The following is an 11,858-nucleotide window of genomic DNA, read 5'->3' as shown; positions in this document are numbered from 1 at the left end:
AGGAGTAGTATGACATGCCCTGCCACGCCAACTCCTATTAAATATTTAGACTGGCAAAAAATATCTAAGAGTCATGTAATTTGCTTTTTTTTTTTTTTTTTAAACAACAACAAAAGAAAACCCTCAAGTTTTAAAATTCTCTCTCGAAGAAGCCATTGTCAGAGGCCACTTTGGGTTGGGTAGGTAGTAAATCTGTGTGTGAGCCTACATGCCATGCAGCTTCTTTAGGAATGGATGCTTTTTAAGGAAAGATTTTTGTAGGTGGTTCTTTTTTGTTCTGACATTGCATTTATATTCGGCTCCACCCCCACGGTCTTTCATTTAGTGGCACTTGCAGAAAGCCAACTCCTAAAAAGATGTATTTTTCCTTGTCCTGTACTGGGGTGGAAACTCTTCTTATTTATATACACTGTCATAAACAGATGCTATAGAAACATAAACTCTTTTTTTTTTTTTTGGTAGCACCTTGTCTTTTTTCCTAACCTCATGCAGACATGAAGGAAACTATATCCTGGGAAAATGGAAGATGGCAACACATTAGTGAAAATGTCATTGGAAGGGTGCAGTGCCCCAGAGCTATGTTGCTGAAATTTCTAAGCCTTTCTTTAATAGCCTTCTTGGGTCCCTAAGCAGGGAGGTTTTGGATGAATTCTCCCCAGCCGTGGTATGCCATTGTCTGATTCTTCCAGCCAAAATTTACAACAACAAATAAAAAACAGTGGATCCTTACGAGAAATTTTTTCCTGGGAAAGCCATATATTTTGGAAAGGGGGAAGAAATTGTAACGTGGACCAAACTCTTTCAGGTCATTCAGAGTATCTATTGTAGCAACTGAAAAGCTCCAAACCAGTCAAAAAGGTGTTTTTAGGTCAGACATACATTATCAAACATTCGCCTACATATTATTAGTTTATTTATAGAAACAAATATAAAGATGCTTGCATGTATTTCTAGCAGTATCCATATAATTGAACGCTTTACTTTTTAGCAAAAGGACTGTCTTTAATTTAGTATGAGCCTACCTTCCCCAGAGTCAAATTCTTTATTAGACATATCACAGTATTTTCATACTCATATTCTAAGGCAGATATGGAGTTCACGAGATCACAGAATGTCAGAATTTACTCAAACATCTGCCCATGCCCCTGGGCGAAGTTACATCAACGATCAGAAATTATGTTCCATGTTTCTTTCTCTTTCTGTTCTACCCTGTTTTCATATTCAGTTACACTTCCTGGTTCTATTGAATACTGGAAGTGCCAAAATGTGGCAAGAAAGACAAGTTCTAGCCTTACCAGAAACAAGAAGTATTTAGAGGTAAGACTCGTATTGTGAAATTTCTAATCCAGTTGCACAAATTTAAAAGTTTCTAATTTAAACTTCCCCTACATAATCTCATGTGGGAAAAACCTGTGCTTTTGATGTAATTTAATGAAGAGAGGTTAACTGGAAAGAGGCATTAGGAAAAACATGGAGGACCCACCCAAGGGTAACTGGGGGTACCTCAGGGGCCTGCCATCTCCTGCTTTGTTCTAGTCACACGTCTCAGAATATGTCTGGTGTTCTGGGCTCAACAATGTGACTTATGTGACTTATTTCTTTGTTTCGTTTTGTTTGAGATGGAATGTCACTCTGTCACCCAGGATGGAGTGCAGTGGCACGATCTTGGCTCACTGCAATCTCCACCTCCCAGGTTCAAGCGATTCTCCTGCCTCAGCCTCCTAGGTAGCTGGGATTACAGGCATGCACCACCACTCCTGGCTAATTTTTGTATTTTTAGTAGAGACAGGGTTTCACCATGTTGGCCAGGCTGGTCTCAAACTCCTAACCTCAAGTGATCTGCCCGCCTTGGCCTCCCAAAGTGCTGGGATTACAGGCTTGAGCCACTGCACCTGGCCTCATGTGACTTATTTCTCAAATGTTAAATGAAGTATAATATCTATTTTTATAAACAAATATTTATAGGTATATCAACTTTTTCCCTCAGATTATACATATCATTTTAAAACTATGGTATCCCAAAACCTACAGAAGTCATGGGCTTACCACAGTTTCCAATTTGGTAGCAAACAGAGACTCTTTGAACTGTGAGCATAAGGGTTTGTTTTTGTTGTTTTGTTTTTGAGACAGGATCTCACTCTGTTGCCCAGGCTGGAGTGCAGTGGCACGATCATGACTCACTGCAGCCTTAACCTCCCAGGCTCAAGTGATCCTCCCAACTCAGTCTCCATGGTAGCGAGGACTACAGGCACACACCACCATGCCTGGCTCATGTTTTGTATTTTCATGGACGCGAGATTTCGCCATGTTGCTCAGGCTGGTCTCAAACTCCTGGGCTCAAGCGATCCACCTACCTTGGCCTCCCAAAGTGCTTGGATTCAGGAGTGAGCCACCGTGGCTGGTCCTATAAGGGTTTATTTATTGCAATAAAAAATGAACGTGTCATATTTTGCCTGTAAAGAAGTTTGCGTTAAAGAAAGAGGAAGTATCATCTTCCAGCAGTGAAGTATTAAGATTTAAAGCAATATTACTACTTTTCACCTTCTTATCCAAACCAAACCAGATCCAGATCCTGTGAATTAAAATGACCAGAATATTAGCACCCTTAAGTATAGCAATCTGTTCCTCTCTTTTTGTTTTCCATGGATTCTGCCCAACCCAGGAATATTATGTTTGCATTATCGCTATAGAATTTGCATCAAAGGCATGGCTTGATTTTTCTTTTTTATGTCCTCTGGAAATCTCAAGCCCCAATGACTAAAATCCTGAAAGGTTTTAAGTTTTTCCACTAGTTAATACAATAAGAAATTAGTTGCATCTACATATTTAGATTATTGTAGGAAGTCATACACAATTTTCACTTTGCAAAACATGATTGTGTAGACAGAACCTCATGTTCCAAGTAACTGTTTGTCATTAGGTAGCTAGTATCATCTGTTCATCTAGCACTCTTGGCCTTTTTTACTCTTTAAACACAGAGCTTCCAAGAAGAGTTATAGGGCAGAGCTACAATGCAGTTATTTATTCCAGCCCTCTCACAAGACAACTATATTTAGGATATGATTTCACCAGTCTTAGACTCTGTACTTTGTAGTCTGGTACATAAACACAATTCAAATGTCCTCACAATTCTTCATATGAGCTAAAAGAGAAAACAGATCTGAGTTAGTTCTATAATTAAAATTATTAAAATATAATATCAGATACAATATATTATGTGTGAGTATGTGTTTGTGTGAGATTCTTCTAAAAATATAGCAAAATGTTGACAGTGCTAATCTCTGGAAAAAGGGGTCATGAATAATTCTATGCTCTTCATTTAAACTGTATGTATTTTACAGATTTTATAATGATTCACATGCTACCATTATTGAAAGTAAATAAAGACTTAGGGTGTCCTCAGTGATATGCAATTAACATTTATTCTCTGTCTGAAACTCTTAATTTTGTAATCAGAGCACTAAATGATTTATTAAAGATGTGGACTGCTTTTCAACCAACAGAAGCATAGTAATATACGATATATAGCAAGGAAGGAAGACAAAGCCACAGCGCAATTAGGCAAAGGCAAAGAGGTAGTTACAAATATGGGACATATTTTAAGAAGAGCTGAAGCCACTGAGCAAAATTTGTTCTTGTCTAGGGAAACGATGTTAATCTACAGTTAGTCTTTTAAGGGTGGTACCTGAAAGTATGAACATGACTTTGAAGATGAATTTCTGTTTTAATAAAAAACCTGGGAGTCTACAGAAGAAGACTGCAGTGGTTTGTGGAGACTCCCAGATTGTCTATTAAAACTGTAATTCATTCTTAATTCTTCCTTCTGCCTCGACACCCAGTCATTACATTTTATCAGCTTCACGTCCAAATCATCTCAAGAATCTTCACTGCCTTCACTCCCACTGTCACTGTCTGAATAGAGACTCTCATATCTCACCTTAGCCACTTCCTCCAGGTTCTTTCTGCCTCCTGCCCTGCTCCAACTAGCATATTTTCCCCCTGTGGCTGCCAGCTTTATTTTCTTTAACATAAATCTGCTGCTGCCACTCTCCTACTTAACAAAACCTTCAGCGTCTGCTCATCACCACATAATAAATCCCAAAAGTTGTCACTAATCCACCTTCACTCACCTCCGTTCTGTTTGTGCTCCAACATTTTTTCTATTTCTTCAACTATAATGGGTGTTTTCATGTGTCCCTGCATTTGTATATGTTGATTGTTCTGACTGAAGGCCCCTCCCTTACCTTTCATTCATGCTGGGAAATTCATGCTAGCTCTACTGAAATCATTTTCCTTACTTCCTTGAGTAGAATGAATTGGCTCTTCATTTGCACCCCCACAAAACATTTTCTAAATTTAAAAAATAGCACTATTTGAAAACTGAGAAATGGCGTCTGATATTCAGGATACACAGCAATGCCTGGAACAGTTACGATGAGTAATTGTTTAAATTTAACAAACACTGATATAGTACTTATATTCAAGGTTCTGTTTTAAGTGTTTTACAAATATCAACTCATTTAATCTTCATGGAAACTCATGAAATAAGTACTATTAGTATTCCCACCTAATAGAGGAAGAAAACTTAGTTGTAGAGAGTTTCAGTAACTTGCTTAAGGTTTCACACAGGCCAGGACTTGAAGCTAGACAGCGCAGCTCTTGAATCCGTGGCCTTGCCAACTTCAGCACTCTGCTACATCCCTGAAATAAATGACAGTCATCAGGGCACACGCATCAGTAGAATTTCAGACTAATGAAAATGCTTCAAAGGAGTTAGTAGGATATCAGCCTTCTAAGGTTTATTCTTCATTAAACCATATAGCCACAGAATGTGGTAACCAGAAGTTTCCTTTGAACCACAATGCTTGATTCAGGCAGCTGCTCAGAGTCACACAGCTTTACAATCTCTTCATTCACATAGTGCAAAAACCAGAACACCCTGTTCTCATTGAACCTAGTCTCTCCCAACGTGGAGGAGATAGCCAGTTCTCATTAAGCTTTATGAAGCTACATGCTAAATGGAACTCAGGTTGCTTGGAGACCAGGTGTCCTTATATCTTTCGGTTGCCCAGGGTATTTCCTGGGGCAGAGCTCAAGAGTTGAAAGTCCACAGCTTGGGGGTAACTTTTTTCTTTCTGAACAAATTGGCTTTGATGTGGCTAAATCGGTTCCAAATATTGAGGCTACACACAAGCCATGGTCTTTGGGGATGTGTTTATTCTCTGATGGAATAGCAGCACTTCATAGTTAAGCACCTTGGTGCCTAACTCTGCTTAATATGCTTGGTGCTTAACTTAGCTTAATGGTTAAGAGATTTGGACTGTATGTAATAATATAGTTCAGAATTTAGATTATTATTCCTTTGATAAATACTAAGTTTAATGAAAAAAATCATTGTTTTACAAATCTAGACTAATCATGCACTTAATGTATTAGCTGTTTTATTTTCTTCAGATTACACAAGTGTTATAATATACAGTACATTCATTATATGCTATTTAAACATTACGGAAAAACATAGCATGGACTAGAAAAGTCCTCTATAAACAGCTTCTAAAAGAAAACTGTAACCTAAAAGTGGTGTATGACTCTAATTTTGAATCTATATACACACAAATATTATCATAAAATTATTAATAATGTTTAAAAAATTAGATTGTACTTTAATATCATTTTAAACTTTGCATTTTAACTGAGCAGTAATTATTGAGTGCAAAAACTACTTAGGAAGTATAATATCACGTCATTTCCCTTGTATGTGGGAATCTGATAATTTAACATTGCCTAATTTCATATCTCTGCAATGTTCTGTATTCTAATAAATTAAAACAACTTTTGACATAAATTACCCCCTTAAATAGCAGAAATTAAAGTTTCTTCACACTTCTTTTACATCATTCTTGGAATTTTCCTGACTACTAAATTGACATAATAAGTTATCCAAGAATTTTGCTATTTCTCTTTATTTTAAACACATGCGCAAACCTAGCGATCAAACTTTATCCACATTACCTACTTACTTATATGCATTTCAACACCTCACCATGCTGGGAGCTCTTGTTCCTAACATTAAAAGAAAAAAATCTCTCCCTCCCTGCAAACAAACAAACAAATTTTTATGTAATTTCCCATTAAACTTTCATGGCAAACAAATTTAATAATTTACGTTTAAAGAGAAAAAATGGCCATGCACAAAGAGACTGGAAAAGAAACACTTCTACAGCTAGGACAACAATGACCAGATTTGACAACTGATTACTCCCTTCTCAGGCTCTTTGCCATGCTCCACAGTTATTTTTAAACACGTTAGAACACCTGGGAAAATTGTTTCTGTACAGGGTAATTCTCCTGTACAGGGTAACATCTCCAAGAGGTGCAGAAAAAATTAAAATACCGTCAGAAAAAAACTGAACAGAATAATGAAGGGATCATGTCAATGGAAGGATATTTAAAGAATGTAGACATATCTAGAAAACATAAGAGAATAGTAAAATAGAAAGCCTCTCCTCTCCCTCTTCTTCCCTTCTTGCGTCTCTTCTTCTGTCTCTTTATTCCTTCTCTTTCTCTCCTCCTCTCTCTCACTGTCTCTCTCTCTCTCTCTCTCTCTGTCTCTCCATTTGCCTCTGACACACTCTCTCTCTCTCTTTGTATTTAAGTTTGAGGATATCCTAGAGCAGAACCAAAACAAAAAAGTTGCCCCAGGGGCGTATTAATAACCAAATGCACCATGTACAAGATTGGCTTTATTTATTGATATAAACCCTGAGGCACTACATTAGAATTAATGGGAGAAAAATTCAAGGAACCGGATTTACGTACAAGAAAATTTATTTCCGGCCGGGCTCGGTGGCTCACGCCTGTAATCGCAGCATTTTGGGAGGCTGAGGTGGGTGGATCAAGAGGTCAGGAGTTCAAGACCAGCATGGCCAACATGGTGAAACCTCGTCTCTACTAAAAATACAAAAATTAGCCAGGCGTGGTGGCAGGCACCTGTAATCCTAGCTACTAGGGGGGCTGAGGCAAAGAACTGCTTGAACTCGGTGGGCGGAGGTTGCAGTGAGCCGAGATCACGCCACTGGACTCCAGCCTAGGCGACAGAGCAAGACTCTGTCTCAAAAAAAAAAAAAAAAAAAGAAGAAAAAAAAAGAAAATTTATTTGCTGTCAGAGGTGTACATAAATCAATTGCACTGAATAATAGTGGTTGTGGCAATATTATAAATAAAATTAAAAATAATGATTAATATTTATTGATCCTTGTCAAATATATTACATGTATTTTCACATTTAATCCTTAGAATAACTGCATGAATTAGCTACTTTTATTATCGTCATTTTACAGTAATTTACATTTTACATTAATAACTGAATGCACCATATGATATTAAAGCTTTTTAAATTTCTTACAGGTGAAAAGGTTGAATGTAGGAATTCGACTACAGACAGACACTAGTTAAGTATTGTAGGGATATATAGCGTACTAGAGACTGAGCTCATAAGTACTTTGCTACACTGAATGGTTGTGAATCATTTATTTCTGAATTTGCCATTGTATCATCTAGACAAATATTTAATAATCTCTCTAGCAAATGCTAAAAGCCATTGTGATAATGAAAATGTAGCAAGATTCAGGCAACTGGTAAATTGTAGTAGAGTTCATTGGTTTCTTGTTTTACGACCAGTCAAATACAAATGTCACAATTTCTGGGTTGCCAATTTTGGAAGCCTTCTTCAAACGCCTTTATAATTAGTATAATTATACACTTCCCACTGGCCCCCCCACCACCCACATTTATTCCAGGCAATGTCTGTTTCCCACTCATGGTACACAAGCACAGCTTAAAAAGCAATGGACTTTGGAAGGCTCCATCAGCTTTGCAGGCCCAAAATAGTACATGAAACCTTTGCTTGTCCTAAGGATTCCCTCTTTAAAAGTCTTTCTTCACATAGTGACAGTGAAAGCTCCAGCTCATCTTTGATCTTGCTGTATTCTATTAATTTGAAGTAAGGAAAGACAAAGATTCATAAAGTGCAGCAGCTGTGGTGACCCGAATCACTACTTTAAATTCACTCGAGGACTCAATATACAGAATTCTCAAAACAGTTTGTGATACGGTTTGGCTGCATCTCCACCCAAATCTCATCTTGAATTGTAGCTCCCATAATGCCCATGTGTCCTCGGAGCAACCTGGTGGGAGGTAATTGAATCTTGGGGACAGGTTTTTTCCATGCCGTTCTACTGATAGTGAATAAGTCTCATAAGGTCTGAGGGCTTTATAAAGGACAGTTCCTCTGTACACACTCTCTTGCCTGCTACAATGTAAGAAGTGCCTTTGCTCCTCCTTCGCCTTCAGCCATGATTGTGAGGCCTCCTCAGCCATGTGGAACTGTGAGTCCATTAAACCCAGTTTTCTTTATAAATTACCCACTCTTGGGTATTTTTTTTTTTTTTTTTTTTTGAAACGGAGTCTCACTCTGTCGCCCAGGCTGGAGTGCAGTGGTGCAATCTCGGCTCACTGCAAGCTCCACCTCCCGCCTCCTGGGTTCATGCCATTCTCCTGCCTCAGCCTCCCGAGTAGCTGGGACTACAGGCACCCACCACCACACCTGGCTAATTTTTTGTATTTTTAGTAGAGATGGGGTTTCACCGTATTAGCCAGGATGGTCTCGATCTCCTGACCTCGTGATCCACCTGCCTCGGCCTCCCAAAGTCCTGGAATTACAGGCGTGAGCCACCGTGCCTGGTCACTCTTGGGTATTTCTTCATAGCAGTATGAAAGTGGACTAATACAGTAAATAGGTAATAGTAGGGTGGGGTGCTTCTGTAAAGACACCCGAAAATGTGGAAGCAACTTTGGAACTGAGTAACAGGTAGAGATTGGAACAGTTTGGAGGGCTCAGAGGAAGATAGGAAAATGTGGGAAAGTTTGGAACTTCTTGGAGGCTTGTTGAATGGCTTTGACCAAAATGCTGATAGTGATATGGACAATAAATTCCAGGCTGAGGCGGTCTCAGATGGAGATGAGGAGCTTCTTGGGGATGGAAGTAAAGGTTGCTTTTGCTGTGCAAAGAGACTGGTGACCTTTTGTCCCACCCTAAAGATCTGTGGAACTTTGAACTTGAGAGAGATGATTTAGGGTGTCTATTGAAAGAAAGTTCTAAGCAGCAGTGTTCAAGAGGAAGCAGCATAAAAGTTTGGAAAATTTGCAGCCTGATTATGCAGTAGAAAAGAAAAAAACATTTTTGAGGAGAAATTCAAGGCAGCAGCAGAAACTTGCATAAGCCAGGATCTAAAAGCTAATCACCAAGACAATGAGGAAAATGTCTCCAGGGCATGTCCAACAGCCCCTCCTATCACAGGCCCAAAGGCCTAGGAGGCAAAAATGGTTTCCTGGGCTGAGTCCAGGGCCTTGCTGCTTTGTGCAGTCTCAGGACTTGGTGCCCTGCATCCCAGCAGCTCCAGCCATGGCTAAAAGGGGCCAAGGTACAGCACAGGCCATTGGCTTCAGGAAGGGCAAGCCCTAAGCCTTGACAGCTTACATGTGGCATGGAACCTACAGGTGCACAGAAGTCAAGAATTGAGGTTTGGGAACCTCCGCCTAGATTTCAGAGGATGTATAGAAATGCCTGGATGTCCAGGCAGAGGAGTGCTGCAGGGGCAGAGCCCTCATAGAGAATCTCCTGCTAGGATAGTGCAGAAGGAAAATGTGTGGTGGGAGCACACAGAGTCCCCACTGGAGTACTGCCTAGTGGAGCTGTGGGAAGATGGCCACCATCCTCCAGAAACCCCAGAATGGTAGATCCACTGAGAGCTTGTACTATGCACCTGGAAAAGTGGCAGACACTCAACATCAGCCTATGAAAGCAGCCAGGAGGGAGGCTGTACCCAGCAAAGCCACAGGGGCGGAGCTTCCCAAGGCTGTGGGAGCCCACCTCTCGCATCGGTGTGACCTGGATGTGAGACATGGAGTCAAAGGAGATCATTTCGGATCTTTAAGATTTGGCTGCCTGCTGGACTTTGGACTTGCATGAGGCCTGTAGCCCCTTTGTTTTGGCCAATTTCTTCCATTTGGAATGGGTGTATTTATCCAATGCCTGTATCCCCATTTTATCTAGGAAGTAACTAACTTGTTTTTGATTTTACAGGCTCATAGGTGGAAGAGACTTGCCTTGTCTCAGATCTGACTTTGGACTTGGACTTTTGAGTTAAGGCTGAAATGAGTTAAGACTTTGGGGGACGGTTGGGAAGGCATGATTGGTTTTGAAATGTGAAGACATGAGACTTGAGAGGGGCCAGAGGTTGAATGATATGGTTTGGATGTGTCCTCACCCAAATCTCAACTTGACTTTTAGCTCCCATAATCCCCACGTGTCATGGGAGGGTCCTGGTGGGAGGTAATTGAATCATTGAGAGGTGGGTTTTTCCTGTGCCATCCTCATGAAAGCGAATAAGTCTCACAAGATGTGATGGTTTAATAAAGCGCAGTTCCCCTGCACAGGCTCTCTTGCTTGCTGTCATATAAGACATGTCTTTGCTCCTCCTTCACCCTCAGCCATGATTGTGAGGCCTCCCCAGCCATGTGGTACTGTGAGTCCACTAAACCTCTTTTTCTTTATGAAGTACCCGATCTTGCATATTTCATCATAGCGGTATGAAAATGGACTAATATAGTTTGTTATCAAGATGAATTAATAAATTATAACATTTTATAATTAAAATAATAAATGTAATAAGTGTTACATAATATCAAGGTTTCCATGGATGTAGTGGCTTCTCAGCATGTGAAATATATTTATCTTCAGATATTTATATTGGGATGCTATTGGGAGGATTTATTAAAATCAACAAATTAACCAAAAATGATACTTGAGTTCCTACCATATGTAAATGACTTATTTATTTATTGTTTTAACTCTAACTTAAACTGAAATCCAGTTTCCGGTTTGTAATTATTTTCTTTTGTCTATGTTCTAGGGTGTATATGAATGTGACACTGTGTGTGTATTAAATGATATATTTTCTGTTTCTTTTACTGGAGCATAAGATTTTTAAGGGTGGGACTCAGTGCTTGTATGTATGGTTCCTTACAGTGGCTGGTAAAGTTTTACCTAAACAAGCTCTCTCATCTTGAAGAAATATGACAAAATATCAACAGTTAAAATTTATCATCAAAATTTGTTTAAATTTTTAAACTTCTGAATCTCATCACTCTACCAAAAATATTGTGCATTTGCATGTATTTTACAGGATAAACTTGTATGTGTTCATCAATTGAGGACTCGTTTTCAATACCCTGGAGGAACCCATTGCTTAAAAGGAACATGGCAAGAAACCCCTTTGCATTGTAACATTGATTGGGTATTTGATTATTTTTATGGCTGGTGCATTTTTATTTCAATAAGATGATTTGTGCTAATTCCTGAAAATATTTTTGCAATGTGATTTATGAGAGTTAAAGTCAGCTCTGAATACTGGATTTTGGATAAGCTGACAGCAATGCAGTCTGATAACATGTGACTACGCCTATTCTCTAGTAGCCCCAGGCCATTTTCCATGCCATTCAATAAAAGGAGTTTCCATTATGACTGATTTTATGTGTTCTGAAGATCTTTCATTATATGGCACAGTGCGGCATCATTTAAAAATAGAAATGCCTATAAGACATTTCTTTATTTTCTTCCTATTGTGACACGTTCTTTTTTTAAGTGTGTGTACACCACCCAGACACTCTTCGCTTTATTACCTGATTCTTTGTGGTGTCCGTAATTCCCTAGCTCTGTAAGGTCAGCCTTCAAAGTTCAGATGAGAAAAGAAACAGGCACATTTGTGCATATTTCAGTCTGGCTGAGGGGAAAAAAA

General features: G+C 39.2%; 1 long non-coding RNA gene across 1 annotated transcript; it reads left to right on the top strand.

Moving 5' to 3' along the window:
• The first annotated feature begins 5,061 nt into the window (after positions 1-5,061).
• On the top strand, positions 5,062-11,544 carry LOC129533478 (uncharacterized). Its single transcript, XR_008679743.1, has 3 exons — positions 5,062-5,120; positions 7,408-7,450; positions 11,247-11,544. It is a non-coding gene; the product is annotated as an uncharacterized lncRNA (long non-coding RNA).
• The last annotated feature ends 314 nt before the right edge of the window (positions 11,545-11,858 follow it).

The sequence above is a fragment of the Gorilla gorilla genome, chromosome 4 (genome assembly GCF_029281585.2).
Source record: "Gorilla gorilla gorilla isolate KB3781 chromosome 4, NHGRI_mGorGor1-v2.1_pri, whole genome shotgun sequence".
NCBI classification, from domain to species: domain Eukaryota; kingdom Metazoa; phylum Chordata; class Mammalia; order Primates; family Hominidae; genus Gorilla; species Gorilla gorilla.
This window is presented reverse-complemented; position numbering and strand designations above follow the sequence as displayed.